Source organism: Falco biarmicus, chromosome 1 (genome assembly GCF_023638135.1).
Source record: "Falco biarmicus isolate bFalBia1 chromosome 1, bFalBia1.pri, whole genome shotgun sequence".
Classification (NCBI taxonomy): Eukaryota; Metazoa; Chordata; class Aves; order Falconiformes; family Falconidae; genus Falco; species Falco biarmicus.
Window position 1 is genome coordinate 738,300 of NC_079288.1, and position 25,828 is coordinate 764,127.

At 54.9% G+C, this 25,828-nt stretch overlaps 1 protein-coding gene across 16 annotated transcripts in view; it reads right to left on the reverse strand.

Moving 5' to 3' along the window:
• Positions 1–25,828, reverse strand: part of RBFOX3 (RNA binding fox-1 homolog 3) — a 188,890-nt gene that overhangs the window by 139,155 nt on the left and 23,907 nt on the right. For 13 of the 16 annotated variants that reach the window (XM_056347069.1, XM_056347060.1, XM_056346991.1 and 10 more), the window contains exon 1: positions 7,712–7,940. The exons of 2 other annotated variants lie outside the window; for them this stretch is intronic. The gene's annotated coding sequence lies outside the window, so the exon portion shown is untranslated. Of the gene's footprint in view, positions 1–7,711; positions 7,941–19,214; positions 19,359–25,828 lie in introns of those variants that run through there. One more of the 16 variants, XM_056346953.1, reaches the window with a different exon arrangement.

Consider the following 25,828-nt stretch of genomic DNA (forward strand, 5'->3'; position numbering starts at 1 on the left):
AACCATGGCAACTTCACGGAAGTTAAATAAAAACTTCTTTAAAAAAAGATAACGAGGTCCCTGAATCATGCTTTATCAGCTATGTTGCTATAAAGATCGAGATACAGCCAGCTCAGGATTCCTAATTACTTCTGCAATATACTGTAGATAGCTTTATTTAAAAAAAATCTTGGCTATGTGTATAATGATTTAGGCCTCTCTCCATACCAGGATTTGCATATTCCATGAAGCACCTTCCCAGGCAGATCTGCCTTGCAAAAGCCCTCCCGTGCAATGCCTGCCCACTCGCACTCTGGGGGCTCCTGTGGCTGCACCCCGAGCCCTGCTCTCACACGGGGGGCACGGGAAGACCCCCAGCAGTGCTGCTGCCAGACCACACTAGCACACTGCCAGCATGTCCTCCCACCGTGGCACTGCCAGAGCCTCCCAAGCGCAGCGGAAGCACCCGGCTGTAGCACGGCTCTGGGCGACTGCAGCAGCGATGTGCTGACGTGCAGATTACCTGGGCTGCCTGCAGAGCCCCTCAGCGCAGAGCGATGTTCTCCAGCAGCATCCACCATTTGTATGCACTGAACAGCCACAGCTGCACGCAGAGCCCCACACTGACAGTGCCGCAGCCCCTACCCCACACCTGCCAGAGAGGGGAACGAGCACCAGGACTCTGACACCCCAGCCTTGGGGGTCACCTTCCCAGGGCCCAGAAAGCAGCCAAAAGCAGCATTGCCCCCAGTTCAGCTCACACCAGTTTGATGCCTGCTACAGTGCTACGGCAGAAAGTCCTTCGGTGCCCAGAAACCAAACCACAAGTTGTGAGAGGTCTGTAATCCCTTTTTCCCACAAAACAGGCTCTCAGACAACCCCAGTAACTCCCGGAGGGCAAACAGACCTTCTCAGCCTGCAAACAGACAATGCTTGATCGCATCCACAGCCTGACAGTGCCGCACCCATCAGGTGTTATGGACCCAAATGCTGTTTGGGGAAGTGTCATTAAAACCCACGATTTCCATCAGTCACAGCAGCAAAGATGATCTGCCAGAGCCCAAAGGTTTGTCAGCACTCCCAGTGACCTGGGGCCTCCCAAACCCAGAGATATGGCACACCAGCACTGTCACCACCCAACTGCAACCGCACACCATTTGAGCCCCAAAGAAAAAGGCACCAAAAGCTCCCTGAGCCCAGCTGGGCACACAAACCCAAACCCACCCAGTGGGGACCCAGACGTCGCAGTGGCTCTATCAGTCAACACTGCACCACTTCCCAAGAGCACGCAGCACCTTCCCCACTGCCCTGCTCCAGCATCCGCCAAAGGGGATGGGTTTACTGTGACCATCACTGCCTTGGAGCCACTGCTCCCTTCCTCGTCCCCTGCCTGCAGCCTCACGCGGGAGGCAGACCCTCACCCCAGGGCACTGCGGGAAACAGGGCACAGGTGGGATGAGGAGCACGCCTTGACTTCCTCCATCCACCCCAGGGATGTGGGGCAGGGAGTCACCCATCCAGCCACCCCGGGCTGCCCGCAGCGAGGACCAGCACCACTGCTCACCCCAACATCTGCCCTGCAACAGGTAGCACCTGGCCACACCTTCACACAGGGGCCGATTCCAGCTGGCGCTGCTGGCCACGAGGCAAACTCCCTGGCACAGCACTGCCAACTGATGGCATGCTATTGCATTTCCATCTGGACTCTGGTTACTGGCTTAAAATTAATTTCTCTTTCTTACTGGTCAATCTGCAAAGACATCCCATTTAGCAAAAGGATGCCAGGGCTTCTGCCAACAAGAAGGATGTGCCATGTGCAGGTTTAAATAGTGATTTGGATTCTTTATTTTCACAGCTTATGGTAAGAGTAAGTGAATTATATGTATTATTTACTATGTTTTTAAACTCATTTAATTTAAGCTGATTCTGAATGGAAATTAGAATTCAATTAAAATGTGGAGGAAAGGTCAGCATTTTGAAGCAGATTATTAAGTAAGGCTACATTAAACACATTGGAAGTATAAATACCTAGGAACAAGTTCTATAGTTAAAAGTAGATTTATTCAGCAAAGACAGTATCGTCTGTGGACCAGGAATCGAGGAACCAGTTATCAAGGTCAAGATTTTATCAGCAGGTCTCAGATTCTCACATCTATGTTTTACCCAGAGCTTGATTAAGAGTTTAGAAATCTGGAAAAGTCTCCCTTTTTCTCCAGCTCCCTGCTTTAGAATTAATTGTTTATCGATCCGACAAGAGGAAAATATTCTCTCCCGGCTGCAGAGGAGGTGAGCCAGTTGTCAAAAGTTGTTTTATCGCTTCCACAAATTTTAGTTGCAATGACTTCCTCTGGTTCAATAAATCTGTTTTGTCTGAGCACTGGCCATGCACATGCCCTGCTCACAGATTCCTTAAGATGATTTTAGCAGATTACAGAACTGAAGCCATTTTTCAGAAAGTCCAGATTTCCAGTTTCAAGAAATCCGGAATCCACCAGATTGCCCAAAGGGAGCATCAGCAGCTCCACTCAAACCCCAGTGAGTCCAGGTCCTCTTATATATTGAAATACCATTTTCACCTGCCCCCTGCTTGGGTAGAGCCGTGCAGCTGGGAGGGCACATCACGCACCACAGCACAGCAGGCACCGTGGCACGGCCAGGAGGGGAAGGAACTGGCTGGGGCTCGGCAGCCACCATCCCCACCCAGGCCTTGGGGGGCTGTGGGCAGCATCCCAACACCCCACTGCAGTGCCAGCAGAGATCACAAAAAAGCCTTTTTCGTTGTTGGTTTTTTTAAGTTTCCCAGTTAAAAAAACATCCCTGCAGCAGGGGCGCAGGCAGCCTGGCAGTGCCCACATGAGCATGCGGTTCTTCATTGCTTGGGAAAACCAACAACAAAATGCCGGGAGAAACCAGCTTTTCCCAGCAATGAAACCCTCCAGATCCCTCCCTGCCACTGCAGGGTCCATCCTTGCAGCCCCAAGTGCCCCTGCAAGCAACGAGGGTGCAGCGCAGCAGAGACTGAGCACCGCAGACACCCTCTGCCCAGGAAGCTTACGGGAGCAGAAAGAGTTTCTGAGCAGTAAAGCCAAAAAGCAACAGAAAAAAATGCAACAGCAACACCCATGGCTAAGGCACCAGGCTGCCCCGTTGCCCCTGTGCTCCCCAGCGCTCCCCAGCCGGGGTCCCGTGCGTACCAGCTGTCACACCTCACTGCCAGCGGCACGGCTGTGTGCCACGGCTGCAAATAAAATCACAGCTCTCCTGCCGCAGTGGCCCGAGGAACACAGCAAGAGCCACAGAGGGAAAGCACAGCCTGAAAGGGAGCTCTGGGCAGCAGCGTGGGTGGCACTGGGACAAGGGGGCTTGGCCGGGGGGATGCCCCACAGAGGAGGTTAAAATGGCACGGACCCTGCTGTGCTGCCGAGGCATGCCTGTGGTCTGGGGCTGAGAGGTGAGGTCAGGAGATGCCAATGAGGGAATGGCATCATTCCCAGCAAAGCTTGGGACAGGCATGAGCCACTGGCAGGACAATCCGTGCCAGGCAGCCATGTACGCAGTGGATAAAGAAACATGAAAAAGGATCCCATGCTTGTGTGCTTATTTCTACCCATTAGAAATTCAATCTTGTCTAGTCTGGAAGACACAATGATGCCTGGAGCATCCAAGTGTGAGCTGAGCAAAGGAGAGAGCTAGCTTTAGATTGGTTTATTAAAAATAAAGTTTCAAAAAAAATTTAATCTCAATACATAATGAAATAACGGAGAAGAAAATTTTGCTTCCTCATCTGGTATCTCAGCCTGTCAATTAATTTGCAAGAATGTACATCCCAAAATACCTCAGATGATTCCAGCAGAAGGCCCTGGAACAGCACCGATGACAGGCCCTGCCTGTACTGTGAAAGGTTAGAGAGGAAAAAAGGAGCTGCTGCGGCAGCCCTGAGCATCCCAGCCTGGCAAGGGAAGTAGAATCCTGGTGGAAGGCAGCACCAGAGCTCTCAGCTGGGGCTGCTGCCCTGCCCACTGGCAGGGTGCGATTGCTCCCCAAGGGTCCTGAGAGCAGCAAATCCCCCTGAGCCAACAGCCAGCAGCAGCCGGGGCAGGAGAGGGGCTGGGGCAGGTCACCACGAGCTCTAGGCTGATAAGTGGGAAGCCTGTCAGCTCACACGCTTGCAAGTATGTCTCCTTTCCACTTCACTGTATTCATTGCCAATGAGCAAAAGGCATTTGGACCCACGTGAAAGCAAGCTGCTCTGCAGGTCCCCTTTCAAACCCAGCTGAGACACTGACTCACTCCACAACCTCAAGAAAGGCACCTCAGCCTCCCATACTTTCTTATTTCCAGATGTGCAAAGAGGACAGACGTTGCCAACCGATCCACCCCAGCACCTCTGCAGCAATGCCCAAGGAGCTCCAGGCTCCCAGCACCGCACGGCTGCAGCTGTACCACCTCCAGCTCAACCCCTCTCTGCGAGCTTGGTCTCAAACCTCACCACCAGCTCCCCTTTCTCTTCCGCAGTTGTATGAAAAAAGCAGATCAGTCATAAGAACTAATTATTCAGTGTACTTTCACCCTGTAAGACTGTAAATTAAAAGAGAACTCAAATAAATTAAGGAACTTCTCTCATGCCTTTTATTATCTCAATAACCTTCAGAGGGATTTATCTACCGTCAGCTGATCCATTTAAAAAATTGTGACGACAAACTAATTTAGTAAATGCATACACTTAAAAACCTTTATTTATACACTGAATGAGCAAATACGGCCCATGCTGGACGAGCTGCTTGAGACACTAATCTCATAGGGACACCTGCATCCCCCCTGAGCACCCAAACCCAGCCAGCACATGGCTCCAGCCCCACTCCTGCGCTCCTGTGCGGCTAGGGAGTCTGGGGATCCCTCTCCGGCGTCATGGCAAATGAGCTCAACCATCCCACCCAGGGCAGGAAAGAAGAAACCTGCTCTGCAGGACAGGGAGGCAAAGCATCAGCAACCATCAGCAGCACGGAGAGACGGGCTCCACCACTGGCAAACACAGTGTGCAGCCTGCCCGGCCATCCCACCGCCTGGGACATCAACACCTTAATTAAGGATGACATGTTCTAGTGATGGGAGATGGAGAAATAAGTGCAACTGGGAAAGAGGTCCTTTATTTTGAAAAGAGAGAAAAATCTCAGCCCTTGTCATAAAAGGACTGTAAGCTGGGAACATATGGAGCATGCATGACTGGCCAGGTCTGGGAAAGGAAAGCTGGAGGAGCCAGTTTTCCAAAAGAAGCATCACATGCAACAAAGGTCAGCATCCTAAAAATCATCCTCCCAGCCTGCATAGGTCCCTCTCACTCAGGAACAGTGGGAAGGGAATGGACGGGCACCGCAGCAGCCCTGCGGCTGAGCACAGGAGTACCCACGATCAACACCAGCCTCGCACTCCTGGCAGCGCTGCCTCATGCTGTGCAGGCTCCCGGCACAGATGTCCATCGGTGACAGCTCCTTCAGCACAACCAGCACTGCGACATCTGTCCCCATGCAGTCCCTAAACTGCTGGGAAGGAGTGAGAGCTGCGGCCGCCAGGCTAGGGGTTTCCCAGTCACATCCTGGTCCCTCTGTGCCCCTTTGGGTACCTGGCACTGGGCTCACGGCCACAGCAGCTCACCAGCCAGCTGGCCTGTGGGCTCCAGAGCTCCCCTCTTCAGTGCTCCAAAACCACCCCCTCAGCTCGCTACATGAAATTTGTGCCCATGGCAGGATCACACAGCCGTGCCCCAAAAGCAACTGCCTTAACCCTGGTAAAGGTTTACCTAATGCTGCAGCAAAGCGTTTGTGTGCCCTTGTGCCAAGGCTTTCTGTGGTGCTGAACAATCCCACAGATCACTTCAAAGGAAAGGGGTGAAAAAAAAACCCCACCCTTCTGTGTTTCCTATGAAATAACAAGCAGGACCTCGCCACAGCTCCCCAGAGCCAAGAACCAGTTCCCAACGACTGGCCAGATCTGGGCAGCCCTGCCAGCCCCAACCCACTGCAATCATCCTTCCACAAAAATTATCAGCTCCAGGCTCTTTCTCCATCTATTATCCAGAAAAATAGCCTTAATTTCTTGCTTTGTGAGGCATTATCACGCCTCAACCATTTTAGCCTGAAACCAGGAAGCTCTTTGGGGAACAGAGTGCCTTCATCTCTGCTTGCACAACACCCAGCACAGCGAGGCCTCCAGACTGGCTGCAGCCTCTGGTACCGCTAGAATGCAAATAACACCAGGGCAGCGGAGTACACCCTCGACACACTGTGAGACACATCATGAGCCCCAGACACCCTGGAGAAGACTGGGCAGAATTAGCAGGCGAAAAAGAGCAAGGTATTCCCCAGCCTTGCAGCCTCCCACAGCACACAGCAACCTGCAGCCACCCTGGGCTGTGCCCCCCAGGACAGAAACCCAGGTGGCAAGAGCCACCCTGCCCGAGGCCAGGCTTCCATGGAGGCAGAGAGCAAGTTTCAAACCTTCATGAAAGGCAACCAAAAATAGTCTGTGTTGTTAATGTCATGCTTACTGGAGTGAAAAGCTGAGAAATCCCTGTTTCCCTGCTCTGCCCCCCACCCCCCGCCATCCCTCCGCCTGCGCACACACAGAGGCACTAACGAAGCAATCCCAGAGTTCTCGAGGCTGCTCCAGCCAGAGGGACAGCTCCGTGCCCCCAGCTCCTGCCAGCCTACTGCCCATCCCCACGCAGGGCCTGCCCAGCTCCTGGGCAGCACAGCTGCTCCCAGACCCCCATGCCACATTTGTTTACTTCAGACATCTGCCTTTAAGCGTGCGGACATGATGCTGTGTGCCGTGCAGCCTCCTGGCACATGCACCGACGGGGGACCACTGGCATAGGGGTGCTGGGTGATGGCACTGTGCATTTTGACACACGACAGAAATAAAGCAGGTGACTCCGAAAGGCCTTCTCCATCCATCCCTCCCCACACATGAGCCCCCCACGCTGGCACTACGAGCTCGCCTTGCAATGAAATTCCTGAAGACAGGCTGGAATTCAGGAAAGGACAAGGCCAGGGAAAGCTGCCATGCTCGCCTGGCTCTGCCCGTTGGCAGCGGGGCCAAGCTCTGCGCCTGCGGCTTTGCCCGCTCCCCAAGGCCGGCCACCAAGCGGGAGCCTCTCCTCCGCCTCCTCCTCCCTCACCCTGTCAATCCAGACTCCATGTCACCCAACTTTTTCTTACAATTTACCTTCACCTGGAGGGCGTGATTTTAATTAGCCTGTTAACAACAGCACCTAATTAAGACATCCGTTAAGAATCTACAATGCAAACTTAACGAGAAGTTGGGGCAGCATCCTTCCACAAGCAAAGTACGCAGCCAACCCCAGCCTGAGGAGACGCTACGAACGGGCGGGCTCCGTTACCGGAGCCCAGCTCAGGCTCCCGAACCGGCACCGCCCGCTGCAGCGAAACTTCATCCCGGGGCGCAGCGGAGCAGCGGCGCTGGGGAGGGGGCTGCCACCGGGCCCTCCACCCCGCACCCCGCTCCACCCCGCAGCGCCCGGAGCCACCAGCCTTTCCCCGCGATGCGCTCCGCCACCGCGGCTCCCGGTGGAAGCCCTCCGTTCCCCCTAGGGCCACCCCAGCAGAACTTCGCCCGCTCCCCCCCGCCCAGCGCCCCGGCGAGCTCCCCCGCAACCTCCCCGCTCCCCTCCCCGGTGCCACCGGGCGGGGGTGCCGCCGCCCCGGTAACTCACGCTCTCAGAGGTCCCCGCCGCGGAGGCGTAGGGCAGCCGCGGGTCCCCGCCCGCCGAACAGCATCTCCCGAGCAGCGGCGACCGGGGCAGCCCGGCGGCAGGAGGCGGCGCGGCAGCGGGCTGGGCTCGCCTCACCGGGCAGCCTCACACGCGGCTGCGCCCGCGCCGCCGCCGCCCCCGGAGCCGCCGCCGAGCGAGCGCGCCCGCCCCCGGCCGCCGCCGAGCGCCGCGGGGGGGGCACGTGCGACCGCCCCCGGCCCGCCCCGCCCCGCGGCTGCCGCCCCCCGCCTGATCCCCTCCCCCTTCCCTTCCCCCCCACCCGCCGTGGGGCTGGCGAGGCCCGGCGGGGACACCTGTGGGGCGGGGACCGGGGGGGTCTCCCGGGACCGGGTCCCACCTCCCGGCCCCGCGCTCCCCCGGCCCTGCTCCCTCGGCAGCGAGGGGCTCCCGGCCCGGCAGCGGGCTCGGCGGGCGCTCCCACCTCCGGGCCGGAAAGAAAGCCTTTTTTTAACATATTTTTCCCCCCCTCCCCGTTTCTGCCCCGAACACGAAGGTACCGCAGCCGTGGCCAAGCGGGGGTCGCTCCCGCCGGCCCTGGGCCTTCCCTCCGCCGCCCCTGCCTGGCCCCGCGGGTGAGTGAGGAGCGGAGCCCCCGCGCCTGGCGCCGCCCTGACCCCACCGCCGGGCCGTGGGCCGGGGGGATGCCCGGGCCCGGTGCAGCCGCCCCTCGGGACGGCAGCGAGGAAGAGAGTTTCTGCTCCTCCTGCAACTACTGGGAAAACCGAGGCAGTGCCGGCAGCCCCTGGGATGTAGGCTTGCAGCGTACCCCGGGTTCACTAAAGCGCTCTGCGTGTCTCGGCCTCTTACCCTTCCTTCTCTTTACATCTAATTTTAAGGCCCTCTGGGCAGTGGTTCGGGCATTCCCACAGCGGCTGGAAGCTGTAGTCCTTCCTTGAGCGTTATGCAAGAGCAGACCTCTGGCATTCCCAGCTCTCTCCCATTTTTCTGCTGTTTACCTCCCCCCCCAGGAAGCTGGCTGAACATGATGCATGCCCAGATTTTGCAAACCACAGGCTGTCAGAGGTCCTGTTGTTCTGCCCTTTCTCCTGAGCTCGCTAGCGGAGTGCCATCTCCCTGAAACAGCCGGGAGCGGTGGCCGCTCTGGCAGCACGGGTCCCTTGTACCAGGTGCGGCCGAGCTGAGCACACACACACACACCCCAGCCCAGGGGATGTTACACAGCACAGTGGCAGCAAACTGCTCCTTGCAGACCTCCCGGGTTACTGGACGGGGCTCAGCACCTTTGTTTGGCTCAAATGATTTATTTGTGGTTCCCAATAGTTAAGGCTGTGGTGAACCTCTGTAAGTTATAGCTCCTGAGAAATATCTGGAATACCTGCTGCCTGGTTAAGCTATCATTTCCTTCCTGTGAACTTAGCACACGGTCCATCTGTGAGACATTATCAGTATCCTGCAGAGTCCACGTGTGACCCCCTGAAAACAAGCACCGCTCCCCCCCTCCCCCTCCTAACAGTTTGTCTTTCCTCCCAAGGGCTTTGAGGAACGTTTTAGAGAAAATCATCAGAGCTGTACAGAGCTGTATCGTGAATGAGGACTCTAAAATGCACCAAACGCACCTCATACATCTTAACATCCATTTTGTATCATAAATGTACATTTTTAGCCCTCCAGGATGCAGCAAGCACCCAACCCCGAGCCTCACTGCTCTGTCAGAGAACCAGCCCCTGTTCTCACGACCTGCCAGACAAAGGCAGCACTCAGTCAGGATGGCTCCTTGCTATGCCCCGCTGTGCTGTTTTCTCACGGTTCATTGAGGCTGAACATGCTTCAGGCAGCAGATTTGGAGAACAAGGAACTGGGAAGACAGGAGAGCTCAGCTCTGCAAAATTTTCTCTGCATTTCAAGCCTCCGAGCCAGGTCCCTGTTGACACCTATTCCTAGAAATGCAAACTGGTACCTGCTCGGGAGATGCAGCCTTGCAAACCGGGAGGCATGCGCGTGCTAACCCAGCGGAGGAGAGGCGGTGATGCTCGGGATTGCTAGGCAACCTCGCAATGCCCAGCGGGAAGAGGCCAGATCCGAGCAGCATGCCCAGCTGGGGCAACACCAGGAGAGGAATCCACCAGAGGAATCTGCCTGTGGGTCTCCAGGAGGGCTAGCATCTGAAGCCGGCCATGGGAGAGGAGGAGGAGGAGAAGGAGGAGAAGCAGGCAGGGGGTAATGGCAGTGAACGCACAAAAGCAGCAGTGGAGGGAAGAGAAGCAGTCAGAAAAAGCACAAGTCAACAAACCCCTGCCTTTTTGCAAGGCTGTTACATGAACCAGAGGGAACAGCTATTAATCTGGAAAAAATATGTAGTTTTCTTTTTTTCGTAGCTTATTTCACAGTCTATTTGCCATTTAGGGCCTTCATTTGGAGGCAGTCATAGTTGTTAAGTTACTGCTGGTTGGGGTTTTTTTATCCTTAACAACGAGGTTTTCCTTCTCATAATCGTGGCTGGAAGAAAGAGATGACAAGACCTGTTGCAACTCCGTCTTGGGCTTTTCCTGAACGCAGATGCTGTAAACATGGAACACAGCAAAACCCCAGCACGTGGGATCCTCCCAGTCCCCAGGGCCAAGCGTGTCATCCCCATTATTCCCCCTGTGGAGCCCCAGCAAGGACAGTGCCAAGCAGCCAGTCCCTGATCTGCAGACCTCTGCTAGGCAACAGATGCCATTCAGTATCGGGAAAAGACATGAGACCAGGTGGCGGCAGCCCCTCCACGTCCACAACGGCTCCAGCTCTCAGGGGCCCTCGCCTCTGAGACGCCAAACAAGGTCCAGGCCCTCCCCATGACTCTGCCCAAAAAGGGGACATTTGCAGTGTGCTCAGCTCTGACCCAGCACCGGCAGCTCAAGCCTGGCTCTGCCAGGAGGTTCACCTGCACCTACTGGCACCCATCCTACCTGCGTGGGTGGGGGGCCGGCACGGAGCCCCCTGCCCACTGGAAAGCTGGGGGAATGGTGCCAGCTGGAGCTTTCCCCAGAGAGCTGCCAGAACACCGGGTACCTGCACCATCCTTGGCTGCAATGGAGACGGTGGGATGACATGGCAGGACCCAGATATTTTTTTTGGCAAGTGTCAGATGCCCTGACCCAAAAAACCCAAAGCGGAACGTGCAATACCCAGCCAGGAGCTGAATGCACGTCTGGTCATGAACACGCTCAGCCTGCAAAGCACTCTCCAGCACTGGAGAAAGGAGCAGGGAAAGCCAGGCTAATGTGCTCTGAAATAATGCTTTTTTAAATATAATTTACAATAGATGCTAAGCTATGCAACATAATGAGCAAATCTAAAATGCAATTGTCACTGCACATTAACAGCAAAATCCTGAACCTCTATTATACTAACAAACTTATTAGATCAGTGAACATTGCATTGCATCAGTCAATTACTAAAACAATGCCAAGATCAGTAGAACAATCTGGATATCCATTACAGGGGGAGAAGGAGTGAGGGCATGCAACCAGGGCTGCCTGAAGCACGGTGTGTTTTAAAACATTAAATGTATTTATGTCTTCAGTGTAATGCTTCACCTGTTGGGTGTTTTGCAGCCGTGTCCCCTGTTCCAGGAGATGGAGACTAAGGAGCCTGAAGCCATCTCTGTGCTCAGACCTCGAGTCCCTGCCTGGGAGCAGGAGGCTGAGGAGGGAAGCACCACTGGCCTCACTGCTGGGATTTCCCCAATGCCAAGCGATCAAGTCTGCAGCATTAGCTGTGCTCAATGTCAGGAGACACTGCAGAAAGGTAAGTCCTGTAAAAAGCAAAGGAGCCACCACAGTGGGTGCTGCCCAGCCGCTCAGACGCCTGGCTTCCCCCTCCCACGCATGGTGGGTCAGGCCCCATCCCTGCCTCCGCCTCCAGCTTGGTCCCCAGCTGCCCACCCCAAACACCTTCCCAAAGAATCCTTGGAGCAGAACTGTGAACAGCAAGTGGACACAAAATGGCCAGAATTCAGCCATCACGTCGCTGCCACTCTCCAAGGAGCCAGTGTTGGCCAGAGTCTACAGATCTGTGCCCGTGAGCAGAGCTAGCTCTGAGCTCATTCCTGGCTCCAGGACCACAGCCACCTGCTGCAGCACATATTTTCAGGGAAGGGCATTTGCTCCAACACAGTACAGGGCACGCAAAAGCTGGCAGGGGCTTCTCCCTGCAGCCTCCAGGCTCTTGCCTCCCCCTCTGACTCCATGAAATCCCATCAATGCTGATGCTACATCCTTACAGGACTGTTAAACGTGAAATCAGGTGAGCTTGAGTAAACCTGGAAAGATGTCCATGCAAACATCTACAGCAAAGTGTGCCTTGCACCTCAGTGAAGTGATTTGACACAGCACTAATTATGCAAATTAATCATCTTTAAATCAGGTACTTGTTTATTTATTTATTTTGCATTTTGCACAGCAACCAGGCAGGAGGAGCACTGGGAGACAAGAGCTGCTCTATTTCAGCTGAGGAGAAATATTTGGTAACGTGTTGCATGATCCAACTGCCCCACATTATTTTTCAGATTAAATTCTGAATTGATTTGCTGGTATCATACCGCTCATAGCTCTCAATATGTCATGGCAGCTAATGAACCATGCCAGGGACACATTCATAACCCGCTATTAGCTGCTTCCATCAGGGAGGGATTTCTTTTTTTTTTTTTTTTTCCCTCTTTGCTCTGAGGTTCTAGAAGTTAAAAACCCAAACCAGCCCCCACAACCATCACCAGCAAACATTTCTACAGAGAGTCAAGCACCTGTGTGATTTCCATCCCTCCCTGCTTGGGAGCTGGCTCTCAAGTGGCCACAGAAAAGGCCCTGGACAAGTCACCCAAACCCCGCTGATTTTCCCCAGTCCCAGTTTGCCCAGAGCAGGTTCCTCCCTTTCCCCAGACCTTCACCCTCCAGGCACAGAAGCTCACACCATCTTCTGCACAAAGCTGCACCAACACGGTCTACAAAACCCGCCTCAAACCACGTCCCAGAGGGCAGCTGCCAGGGGCTGGACCGGAGAGGAAAGGGCTTCCACACGCCAGCCCACTCCTCCCCACTGCTGCAGCTGGAGCCGGGATCCTGCTCCAAAGGAGCTCCAGCACAGAGCGGGGAGGTGGCGGTAGGGACAGAAATGCAGTGGCCTCCGAGGGTCCGCTCTCCTGGGGCAGCAGCTGCAGTGTGTACACTGCGGGAAGGCAGTGCTTCAAACAGGAGCAGAGTTCCCCTTCGCTCCAAACACAGTGCTTCAGGATTGTGGAGACAACTCTATCAGGGGAACAAGAGCTAATTAAATTTACTGGGATCATTGAAGAGGAAATTATTTAATATTCTGCATGGAATTTAATATCTGAAAGCATGAATGGCCTTGTTTCATCAGAGATCTGTTCCTTCCCAACATTTGACTTTACTTTTCGCAGCCAGCCCTGCCACCAAGGAATGGGCAGGGATGAGGGAGGATGCTGCCTGCAAGGAACCGGAGCTGGATAGAAACAAATAGTGGGAGAGCAGAGCGTTGCTGGAGCCGTGACTGCATCCCCAGGTGCTCCCAACAGAGCAGCAGCTCCACGATCCAGAGGAGAGCAGCCTCCTGAGGGGCTATGCTGGCTCTTCCACAGGAGGATCCTCCCACTCCCATCCACAGCCACTTCCACGTGGGGCTGCCGCTCTGCCAGTGAGCACCCGCATCTGTGTGGGGCCTTCAGTTTACAACCTTACACATGATCCCATTTTAACTGCCTAAATGTTGCAACTTCTTAAATCCCCCCAGTTCGCACCTCCCTTCACAGAGGAGCCTGGGCTGGTCGCACCAGGATCCTGGGACAGGTGGACATTGCCACAGGGAACCTTCGCCTTGGCTGTGCATCCCTCTGGTGCTGCTTATACGAATCAGCCTCTCCACATCAAGCACCTTTTGCACTGCAGGAGGATCCCACCATTTCATTTTCACACGCTCCATGCTTGTGGCTCTTCAGTTTCTCCGGGCTGCAAAGACCTTTCTGGTTCCAAGGGCTGGCAGCCACCTCTGCACTCTCACCAGGCTGTGTCCCTGCACCAGCTGAGTGCCAGCCGGGATGTGGGATGGATTATGCCATCCGGATGCCACCAGGCCACCTTCCCACCCATGCAGGGTGGCGGCTGGGACACCGCAGCAATGATGCCCTCGGCACAGCGAGTTTCTCTGCTGCAGCTCAACCACGCTGCCTGCAGCCACTCATCCAGAACCACTCTGTGCTTGTCCCTACAACCCGACTCCTTCCTTGGATGGTTAATGATTTTCCAGAAGCAAAATATTGAACCCCACTTGCTACTGTTAAGAAAAATCCCGTGATTGCTTCCCAGATGGCTCGCCAGGCTGGCTGCCTGACCGGCAACTGACAGGGGCTGGGTGTCTGCTGGGATGGGCACGGCCTGTTTTGCCTCCCCCAGAGCTAGCAGCAGGGGGGACCTCTTCAGCCCCCCAGGCCTCACTTCAGGGTGGGCGACTCCATCTGCCCCAGCTCCCATCCAGCCAAGCCGTTGCCAGTAATCCACCTTCCCTCAGGACCAAACCCAGCCCATGGAAGGTACCATTCAGCAGCCCTGGTGCTGTGGGTCTCTCCTGGGACTTTGCCCGCAGAGGTGGACTCAGCCCCACGGCAGAGCCAGCATCTCTTTTTGATGAAGCAGGAGTCACCAGGGCTGACACAGAGCTGCACCAGCAACACCCCAGCACCACAGTCGCAGGGTCTCTGGCCTCCAGAGCAGAGCCCAGGGATGTACCAGCCTTGTACTGGAGACCCCAGAGCTCCTGCCCCTCTGGCTCCCTGTTTCCTTCTCCTCTTTGTGCCCTGATAATTTCTCTTTCTCTCTTACACACATGAAAGTGATTATAAGCAGCAATAATTTTGCTTCTGTATTTATGTCACCAATACCTTCAGCTAATTCCTGTAACTGCCAGCATGGAAGCACTAATACCTCTGCAAAAGACAAAGCAATTATTTCTAAACATAGCTCCATTTCCTTGCATTGTCACCATCCAAATCACCAAAACCCTGGTCCATTGTCAGCATCTTTGTCTAACTAGCAATGGGAGAAAAGATAATTTTTTTTCAAAAAAAACCCCATATCCAGTGGCATCAAGCAAGCAAAAAGTGTACCTGTACACTCGCCTTCCCCAGCCCTGCAGCACCCCAGCCCACACTTGCCAGAGTAAGTCAGTGTGGGGAGTGATACAAGTCCTGGCTCACAGCTGGAGGGAGGCACAGGAATTGGCCAGGGACAGCCCGGGATGGGGACATCGCCCTGAGGAGGGCTGAGACTCTCCAGTGCCTCAGTCAGGAGAGCTCTGGAGTTGCCCCTCACCTCACAGCACCCATCTCTGCAGCAAACGCCATCTAGGTGACAGGGACCCAGCTGGGCTCAGTGACCCCTTGAAATGGTGCCCATTTTCAGAGGAGGAACAAGGGAAACACTGAGCAGAGAGGCCAGGAGCTGGCTCTCCCACGGGCCCCAGGACATCAGCTCCTGTCCAGCTGCCCAACTTCTCAGGTTCTGCAGAGAAACTCCCTGCTCTTCCCCAGGTGACAAGAACATGCCACCACTTGATCCAGACGCAGGCACATTAGCAGTGCTCCCAGCGTCTCTGTCTGGATGGAGACACAGTGTCTGCCTCGGGACCCTCTGCAGCACCAGACCTTATTATCCTACGGGTCTGCTCTCAAGAAATTAAAACGAGTCATAAAATGACAAGTAAAGTGAAATAAGGAATGTAAAGAGCAGAAAGAATGTAATTTGCGTCATTAGCATATGTACAGCACTTGCAAAGTGCCTGTTCCCCACCGGGACAGCCCAGCCCCTGAGGAGGGGGGGTCCCACACCACCCCGAGATGAGGCAACAGCTCTTCTGCATGGGGGTCCTGGGGGTCCCCTGCCCCAGCCTGGGGGTGCTTCCCTGGCCCCCCTCTCACAGGTGCCCACTCTACGGAGTGGAGTTTAGGGCCCTTGAACAAGACGTGGTACCCCCAGCCCTGCAGATCCCTCCAGGGTTGCACAAAGCCCCCAGACCCACAGGGCCAGCCCCAGCTCCCAGCCAGGCACACCAGTCCCCCCAGCCCCTGACCCAGGACAGGGGGAGGGAGAAGCCACCTCAGAATTAATGAGCAGACACAGGCTCCTCACCAAGGGCTGAAATGAGCTGGTACCTGGAGGCAGCAGCACACCTGGGTGACCTACATATACGTCACTGATGGAATATTTAACGGGCTCTTTTCAATGGATCGTGCATAAAAAACCTCCAGGCACTTGCACGAAGCAAAATGTGCATAACAAAACCTCCTTCTCTGGAGACAAGCCCTGCTGCCCGGCCTCAGCTTTCAGGAAGGTTCAAGGGAACAGATGGAGGCTGAGCAGGGAGATACAGGAATGGTAGCTACACCACTGCACTTGGTTTTTGGCTGGATGCTCGTCAGCATTCCAAATGCTCACACAGCTCCCAGAGCCGGGACCCAACATCCAAGGGGCTTGCAGCCCTGGGCAGGGCACTGGGACCTTGCTTTGACTGTTTCCCATCCCAACAGGGAACCAGGAGGGACATTCTCCATGTCACCCATTGCCTGGGGCTGCCCATGCACCTCCTTCCCCAGCTGCTCCACGGGAAGGTGTCAGGGATGCTCCTGAGCCACCCACACCATGGCCCGGTCCCAGGTGATGGAGCCAGCTCCAGAGAGCAGGCAGCAGGCACTCCAGGGTGCAGTGATGCCATACTGGTGTGTTACACCCACAGCCCCCATCCCAATTCTGCTAGGATATCAGTCCCCATCCCATTTCTATTAGGATATCAGGCCCCCGGGGGGACCCTGACCAAGGGACACACCAGAGACAAGGGAGGCCAGCTTCCCATAAACTGCCCTTAAAAATGTTTTCATAACATTTCATATCCAACCTACAGTACCACCTCCAGTAATTAACAACTAAGTTTTAATTAAACATTGATTAGCAACTAATTAGTCTAATGATTAGTCACCTGAAGGAGACAAAGCAAAATACTGGGGCTGCCAAGACAGGAGCAGGAGAAGGCAAATGATGAAAGATGAGAGTCAGCTTAAATTCCTTCTCTGCTTCCCTCTGGGCCAAATGTTTTCTCTTATTTTGGTCCTTTACAAATGAAGCCTTCGATGTGACTTTTCCTAATTGTGGCAAGTCTGATAGAGTCTCAGGTGAGTGATGTGGAGGACACCAATTTTTTTAATCTTTCCCATCAGATCTCAGCCTGTTAATGCAGCTAAAGAGCATTTCCCTGCTAGAGGAGGCTCAGTCTCTGTTACTGTAACAAAGTCAGTGGGGACTTCTGTGCCTTCCATCCTGCAGCATCCTGATGAGAACACTGCAGAGCACAGGCAGCACATGGGCAGCAGCAGCGCTTCCCTCTGCCTGCAACAGCCTCATGCCCCTCAGACACCACCATGAACTTTACTTTGTTTCTCCCAAAGACCTGGCTTGTTATCTCCTGCCCGGTGGAGAGGTCTCCCAGCACTCTGCTCCCTGTTCCTGATGCAGCCAAGCCTGTCCCTGCACCACAATGAGCAGGGCTCTGTCAGACCAAGCTTATGGGGGGGGGGGGGGGGGGGGGGGCGGGTGGAATAGACCCTGGGCTCTGGGATGGAGGGAGAAAACATGCTGGCAGGTGAAGGCAGAGCCCTTGGCAGCAGCTGGCAGGGCACGATATGTCCAGGCTGGTTCCCGGCCCCCTCTCAAGGGATCTGGGCTGGAGACCTGCTCCCTTCTCCCTGCACACGGTCAAGTCCTGGTGCAAGCCCCTCGCCTGGCCAGGCACGTGCTGCTTCAGGTGCAAAGCTCCACAGGTTTGGCACAGGAGCTCATTACCTCTCCAGCAGCCCCAGTGCCTCTGCACAAGTTGCAGTCATGTTTCCAGGCTGGTGAGGACACACAGCACCGAACCCATCATGCAAGGCATCAAGTTCATGTCACACCAAAACACAGACTCATGGTACTCAGTCCTACACTGCGGTGGCTTTGCACTTACAACCAGCTGTAGAGTTGGGCCAGGTCCTGAAAAGCAGCTTCTCTACTTGCCAAGGGCTGCCCCGAAGCGGGTGTTTAACCCTGTCATCCTGGCCAGGCTCTCTGGGCCATGACTCCCTGGTGAAACCACATGGATGGGGCTCTGCTCCTGCTGCTGGCTGCGGGGAAGGCTGCCTGCCCCAGCACCTCCATGGCCCCAGGCATTTACCAGAGCGTTGCTGTTATAAGGATGTTTATTATTTTGCCATTCACTTATGCCTCAGAAAAATCACTTCTATCTGAGGGTTATGGAAGCACTTACAGCCAAGCACCCCTCAGCTCCCTCCCCAGGGGTAAGAGCTCCTAGCTCCTCTTGCCAAGCACCCTCAGGTGTGCCCGGCAGCTCTGCAGCATCACAAGCAGCCCCTTCCCCTCCCTTCTCCTACCCCAAGTTTCCTTCACCCTTCTGCAAGTTTGAGCCTTTTTGAGTCTTTTGGGGTTTTTCCCTTTTGTTTCCTTTCTCCCCATGCTCTTCCCAGGATCCTTTCTGGGATTTTACAGAAAGGTGAAACAATAATGCAGGTGTGTGTAAGGAGGTTGCAAATGGCACAAGGGTCAGGGCAGAGCCTGCACTGGGCCATGACCATCTCTTGGGAGAAGCTGGAGAGGGGTGGGAGGCCACTGCACCTGGGGAGCCCCAGGGCATCATCCCCACTGCTCAGGCATAATCAAATCTCCAAGGGAGGTAACTCAAAGGCAGAGGCTGGCCAGGCTGGTGGTGCACTCGGGTGGGACGGCTCAGCTGGGGAAGTGTGGTCAGAGGGACAAGTGTGATTCAGGAGGCACCCATCTGTCCCCGGGCAGCGCTGGGGCGGTCCAGCCTGGCCAGCAGGACCTGAGCGGGACCCGTGAGCGCTGGGGAGGTGTGGGACCCACAGCAGGGACAGGGAGGGTTAAACACCGTACCCTCATGCCCTGCCTCCCTGCATCCACTTGCAGAGCTGCCAGTATATTGATTGCTTCACACATCTCCTCAGACTTGGATCGTTACAAATCAATGGGGTTAGGTCAGGGAGAGAGGCAGCTGAGTGGATACTGATACCTTCCTCCTCTCACTGGGAATGGCACCCACTGGGAAGCCCCCACAGCTTCCCCAGCTCCTGTGCAGGTGCGTTCTGAGCATCCTTGGGTCTCTTCGCAAACGGGCTTCTTGATCCACCAGGAGAGGTAGAGAAGAGGCAGCAGCCAAGGACCTGGCAGCTGCCTTCTCCTGACAGGAGGGACAGGGCTGGGCTGCCTGCATGGACTGCTTCTGCTGAGCCTGGCCATCCTGCAGACCGGGAGACCTGGGAAAACCAGCTGCATCCAGATGACTAGCCATGGCAGGAAGAGTCCCCACCACCTGTATGCCCCCCCTGGTCTCCCTGTCCTGCCCACTCTCACCCAAACGATCCCAGACATACCTGGATCACACACGTGAGCTCCATCCAGCTGAATGCATGAGATCTGTTAGCAGCAGGGAGACAGCAGCTCTGTCTGTGGCTGTTTCACGCTTCTCTACAAAGCAATCTGCTACTTGGGCTCCTCTGTTCTTCCCTCTTATGCAACTGCACAAAACGTAGAGGAAAAAAATCCCCTAGATGCTAATTTATCTGAGGAGCTTGAGCAGGTTTGCGCAAGGCAGCAGTTTCAGCAGGAAAAAAATTAAAGGGAACAGCCATGTCTGAAATGCTGCTTCAGAAGCCTGCCCTCCCTCCCAGGGACTCCATCCCCCCTCCTCCAGCTCCCCACAGGGGTGCTGCCTCTGTCCCTGCCTCCCTCCCACTCTGCCTGCACCCTGGCTCCTCACTCTTTGAGCAAGGCTCTGGAGAAGCAAACTGGGGGTGGAGGGTGCAGTGGGATCACACATCAAACTGACCGCCTGCCCCGGGGTGTTAGGCACTTCTGAGCTGGCAATCCCCAGGGATGCACAAGGGAGAAGACCCCAGCAGTTTGGCCCCAACCTCAGCACCTCTCCCAGGCTGGGACTGGGCTGTCCACGGGAGCCCGGGCACTCGAGGGAGCTTGCCCATGAATTATCCCAGGCTCCACTGCTGTGGCAGGAGCAGAAGAGCTCGGGGCAGGCAGGCAGTCCATCCAGCCCCCCTGGACCCTTCCTCTGGCCTGGGGAGCACAGCCCAAGCCCACCAGCAGCACCACACAGCCAGGCTGCTCTCCTTTCATGGGGTCCTTTGGCAATTATAGGTTTAGTGGTGCAAAACATAGTTTAATAGCAGCCGTGGCTGGTGGGATCGATTTCTTGTTTTGTTTTAAGTGCAGCTAATCTAATAGATAATTTATTTAAATTGATAGGGCAAAGAGAAATTACATTTCTATCTTCTCCGAATAGATTTTACTGTGTCTGGTGACCCAGGCAAGCTGAAGAGCCAGGCTAAGGGCCCTAACATGCCCTGAAATAGCTGCCTTGATCAGCTTGTAATATTTTTCAATTCATTACTGCCATTTTAGCAAACAACTAGTATAGATTTTTTTGTTACAACAGCTCCTAATGTGTTAGTCACATGTAAGCTGGTACCTGCCTTAACTGCTTACAATAAAGCCTTCCCTCCAGAAAACTGACCCACCAAAACCAGCCCACCAGGAAGGGCCTGGGGGTCCCCAGCTAGTCAGGGAAAGGGGGCAAGGTGGCCCTCAGTGTGGGCAGCCCAGCCCAGCAGCTTGTCCTGCCACCAGAGCCCATTCTTGGCCAGAGGCTGCAATTAAAGCGTTTTTCTGGGGATGTGCGTTGCTGACACTTGGAGCTGATCGGCAGTTCACATGCCAGAGCAGCACTCTGCAGCTGAGCGCCGAGAGGAGGGAGCACGCCTGGGCTGCAAATTTTGATCTTATGCCTTCGGGAATCGTCTTTAGTGCTCTCTACGAGATCTCTAGCTGCACTGGAGCACACTGACTCCCCCCCAACAGCTCCAGCAAAATCCTCGGAGGGTTTTCCCAGCGCAGAGGAAAAATGCTCAGGACAAGCAGGGAAGGAAGGGTTCATTTCCAGTCTGCAGCCCTCTCTCAGGAGGGGAATTTAAAGGTGTCAGGGGCATGGGCACAGGTTTCTGCCATGCCAGGACTGCTCCCGGTTGGGGCACTCACAGCACTGGGGTGTTTCTCTGCCAAAGCCACCGTGGGAATGCAGGTGGGCAGCAGGCGATGGGCAAGAGGTCAAACGGACAACAGCTTCTGTGGCTCACTGAAGCACTTTGTGCTCTGTCCAGGTTTTTCAAGCAGGCAATTAAAAAGGCACCATCTGAGCCCAGAGCGAAGGGCAGGAGCAGCAGCAGAAGGGGGGAACTGGCAAAGCCCAGGTGCCACGCAGGACGACCCTAGTGCTGCAGCAGGAAGGCAGTGCAGTGGGCTGGGCGCAAGAATACAGCGCTCACTTATCTATACGATAACACCCACTCCCCTGGCAGAAAGGCAATGTCTGACCTGCCCACCCCTCCATACTGTGCCCCCCCAAGGCAGAGCAAAGGCCATCATGCTGCACAGCCAGCACCCATAAAGCCAGCACCACGCTCCCACCCCTGCCGCACTCCCGCAGCCGCTGCCATAGCCTTTGCCTTTCACATCCCAGCTCTCCTCCCTGTGATAACTCCAATAAAGAGTAAATCGCTATTATTCTGTACCCAGCTCTTCTGATACATCCTGATGAGGACCTTCCCCTTGCCTCATCAAAGTCACCAGGTGGAGGGATGCATCCTGCAGGCACAGAGCCCCAGGTGAAGGGGCCAGGCTCTGGGGGGGGCCTCTGGATCCCCCAGGAAGCCCCACAAGCTGTATCTGTGACCCCAATAAGTGGTAATAAATAAAAGGTAGGCTGGTGGCAGGCACAGGAGGGAGTGGCAGGGCTGAGGCAGGTAGTTAAGCCCTTGGTTCCTCGGTGGGTAGAGCAGAGGAGTGCATGGCGGCTGCACTGCCCTCGCTGCTGCATCGCCAGCACTCCTGCAGAGTCCCCAGCCTCGCTCGGCCATTGGCTTCCTGTAAGAGTCAGCACCGTGCCAGATTTATAGCGGATGCTGCTCAGTATTTCATGCCTGCTGCAGGCAATCCCACCACTGCCACTGCGGCTGCACGGAAAGCACTTTGTAGATTTGATTATGCGATAAGGGGCATCAGAAATGTAACTTGTTGCCTATTTCCCAGAGTAATTAATTTCATCTGTATTGAACAAATGACATAATTTGAGGATTTCTGGGTTATGGATTAAGTAAAGACCAGATGAGAGCATCCTCATTGGCTCGGAGATTAATTAACAGTGTGAGGTGAAGCGAGCTCTCTCCTCTGCAGGATTGCCTTGTCGGTGCGTTTTTAATCCACCTGCCCAGCACCATGGCTGCCCCCGAGGTCACCGAGCCACCTGCCGTGGGACAGCAGCACTGCCGATTGATCAGGGCACAAGAGCCCCAGCCAGGACCTGCTCCCACACCAGGATATTAGGGGATGCCAGCAAATAAAGCCAAACTTAAAGCCTTCCTTGAGGCTTCCCACTCCCCCACCTGGGTTAATTATCTGTTCTTGCCAAGTGACAGGCAGGGCAGAGAGAGCCCTTGCTGCCAGGTAAAGCACAGTGAAAGTGTGCAAGGGCTCATTCCCAACTCAGACTTGGGATCCCTTCACCTGGTGTGCCCCAAGACTGCCCACCCACCTGGTGTGGCTGGGTCCTCAGTCCTTACATCTCACAAAGTGCATTACTCAAAAAATACAAACCCCACACGAATCTCAAGCCTACAACCATTGAGAGGTGAACTGCAGCTGCATACAGAGGAGAGACTTCAGTGCAAGGGATAGGGGGAGGAGGATGGGGATCACTGTAGGGACCCTGACACATCCCACCATCCCCAGACTGCTGCAGGCATGGCTCCTTGCCTCAAAGCCTCTCACAGCAAGGCAGGGCAAAGACCCTGGATGTGCTGAGCAAGGTCTCTGGGAGCAATGGGGATAGCAGAGGACCACAGCAGAGCTCTGGGGAAGCTGGGTGGCTCCTTCATCCCATCCTGATCCCCAGCACCCTGCCAGAGCATGGCAGCCCTGTTCGGGCTTTGCTGTTTGTAACCAAGCCAGCAAGGCTGTCACTGCAACCTACTGCTCCCACCCCAGGGCAGACATCCTGCCCTGCTCCATCTCCTCCTCCTTGCCCTGCTCCTGGGGCACAGGCTCAGGCCAGGGACCTCCCCACATACACCTCAGCCTCACTGAAACATTTCTGCGTGAGGTCAGAAAAATAGAGCTCCGTGCAGCATTTATTCATGAGCCAGGATTTTATTTAATGTGCCTTGCAATGCAGGATCAAAGATCCAGAGCAGCACCTAATTAATTATTTTTCTATTCTTCTGTACCACCCCCTAGTTGAGCACTGAGTCCCAGAATGTAAAAGCCTCCCTTTCAATGACTCTGCATAATGAGATGGATTTGGACTCCAGCAAATTTGTTCAGTTTTATGGAGTATTATATGAAAATGCTGTGAAATTAAGTTCTGTCTTTGCTATCACGCCATGGCCATCAGAGTGCTTTTATGTATGGCACTGAGACTAAAAGATGGGAAAGTGAGTTCTTGCTGCAGTAATGTGGTGAACAGGAGAGGGAGGAGCCGTGCAATGAGGATGACATGGTGGGGGGTTAGACTGGGGGAGATAATGAAGGAAACAAGAAAGCCATGCAGATTAAGAGAGTCACAAGCCAAGAGCCTAGAACTGGAGTGGCGGCAGCCATGAATCGGGGAGGACGAGCGGGGCTCCCTTCTCCCAATTTTACCTCTGCAAAGTGCTCCAGCAGCCCTGCTCACAACACCAAGGAGGCAAATGCTGCCATCCTGGGGGACCTGAGCAGAGCTCCCGAGAGAGGGCGGACAGGTTGACTCATGCCCTGGCACACCCCTGCATGGTCTCGCACTTGGCCATCCTCACTCCTGCTGCCCCAGCACACGCTGAGTGGTGTCAGGACATGTCTGGAAACATCATGTTAGTAGATCCATGGTTTTTAAAACAAAAGAGAGCACCATGGGGAGGAGCTGCCCCAGCCCCGGCATGTTCCCAGCACAAACCCTTTTCCCTTTCTGGGCAGTGTTTCACCCCTCAGTGCCAGGAGAGGTGCCCAGCACAGAAGGTGCCATTTCAGCTTGGAGGCAAGGAGAGCCCCCACATCCCTCCCTGAGCCAGCTCCCTTTGCTGCCTGCTCATCCCTTCCTGTTCATTCTCCCCCCTCATCTCTTCCCATCCCCTGCCTTTCTCCCCCTCCTCTTTACATCAGCCCTGCTCTCCTGCATTTACCCCAGAGTGATCTATTTTTTCCCTTGGCAACTTTATAACCCATTTCCTTGCCTGACAGCAATTAAGTAGATGCTTCACTTCCAATCCCATGGCCCATAAACACTGGAAAAAGAAAATGTTCTAAAGAAAACAATTGAATCTGCACGCAGATGCATGCGCATGTGTACAGACAGAGGGACAAATGCGGAGAGCAGGGTGAAGCTGGGGAAGATGTCTGAGCCCCTTCACTCGTGTCCTGACACACACACCACAGCCTCCTCACTTCCAAATGTGCATGTGGAGGGGAGAGATTCCTATAATCCATGAGAAGGCAAGTTGCATCCATCAATCTCTGCAGCTCATCAGCCCAAACCCTCCTGTGCCCAGGGCCAGCTCTCATGCTGCTGCTCCTCTTCTGCCCCAGTTTTCCTTGCAGCACTCTGGCACTCACAGAAAAATAAAATGGCCAAAAAACCCACCCAAAACAAAAAAAAGGGGATTAGCACCCGCCCCGTGATGTATGGGATTTTCTTGATGCCTGACAGGCCCTGAGCATCTGGGGACCTGCACTGACAAATCGCACCTTTCAGTGTGCCGTGAACATCTTCACTTTCCTGGGCCAGCCGGCAGCTGACACGTCACATCGCAGCCCCAGCCCCAGCGTTGGGGGAGGGACAGTGGCTGCCCACGGAGCCCCGGCCACCCCATGAGAGCTGCTCCCGCACCAGCGCGGCAAGAGGCTCTTTGATGGACAAGTCACCGGGAATATGGAGCCCTGTGCCGAGGAAACTCAGGCAGACACACTTTCTAATTTCCATGACAACTGTAATGGGGTTTTTGCTGGTTTGGGAGTGCCGGAGTGTGCAGGAACACGCTCGGTAGGCACAGAGCAAGATCAGCTGCTTCTGCAAAGCCGCCCCAAGCAGGCAGCAATGCCCCATGTGAGGTCTGTGCCGGCCCTGCACCCCAAGCCGGTGGGCAGGAGCCCGCTGCCCGCAGCCCCTGCCCACACAGCCCCAGCTGGGGCTGCCCAGCCGGGGGAGGCAGCAGGACTGACCCCGGGGAGTGCAGACCGGAGCCGCTTCCCACCCTGCCGTAGCCCAAGGAGCTGCTGCCCATCATCACCCACCTGTGCACCCAGGAAAGGGGTCTGAGGAGGTGACAGGAGCCCCTGCCCAGGCAAACAGAGGCAGAAACATTGCCTGCAGTCAGGACAGGACATGAAAGGGTCAGGGACCAGACCTGAGTGATGGATGAGGGGACATGTGCTGCTGGCTGCAGAGGAGCTGCACTGGGTGCACCATCCTGCATGCCTGCCTAGGAGAGGGACTGAGGAATATCAGTGCAGAGGCAAATACAGCTTGGCTAAAATGAGCTCCTTTCCCATCCTCTGAGGAGCTTAAGCAAAAACTAAGAAGAAAACAGCAACCAGTTAGCAAGAGAGCACGAAATCAAGGCAATCACTGAAAAGCTTTGGACATGGCTGTGAATCCCATGGCTGCCAACAGTATCCCCAAACTATTAAGAGAAAAATCAAGATGTGGACAGAATTAGATTGGCTATAGGTGAAAAATGGCTCAATTATTTCTAGTGCCAGAACTGCAGAAGGACATTTCCCTCTGTTCCTGATCCACAACCTCCCACTAATTAGCAGACCTAGCAGAGAGAAAAATGCTCCAAGCTCCAGAAAGAGCAACAGCTAGAGACCCAACATGCCGCACGCATTTGTATGTGCTGCATAAGCTGGGCACAGAGCACAACCCAGGGAAAAATGACACTGGTCT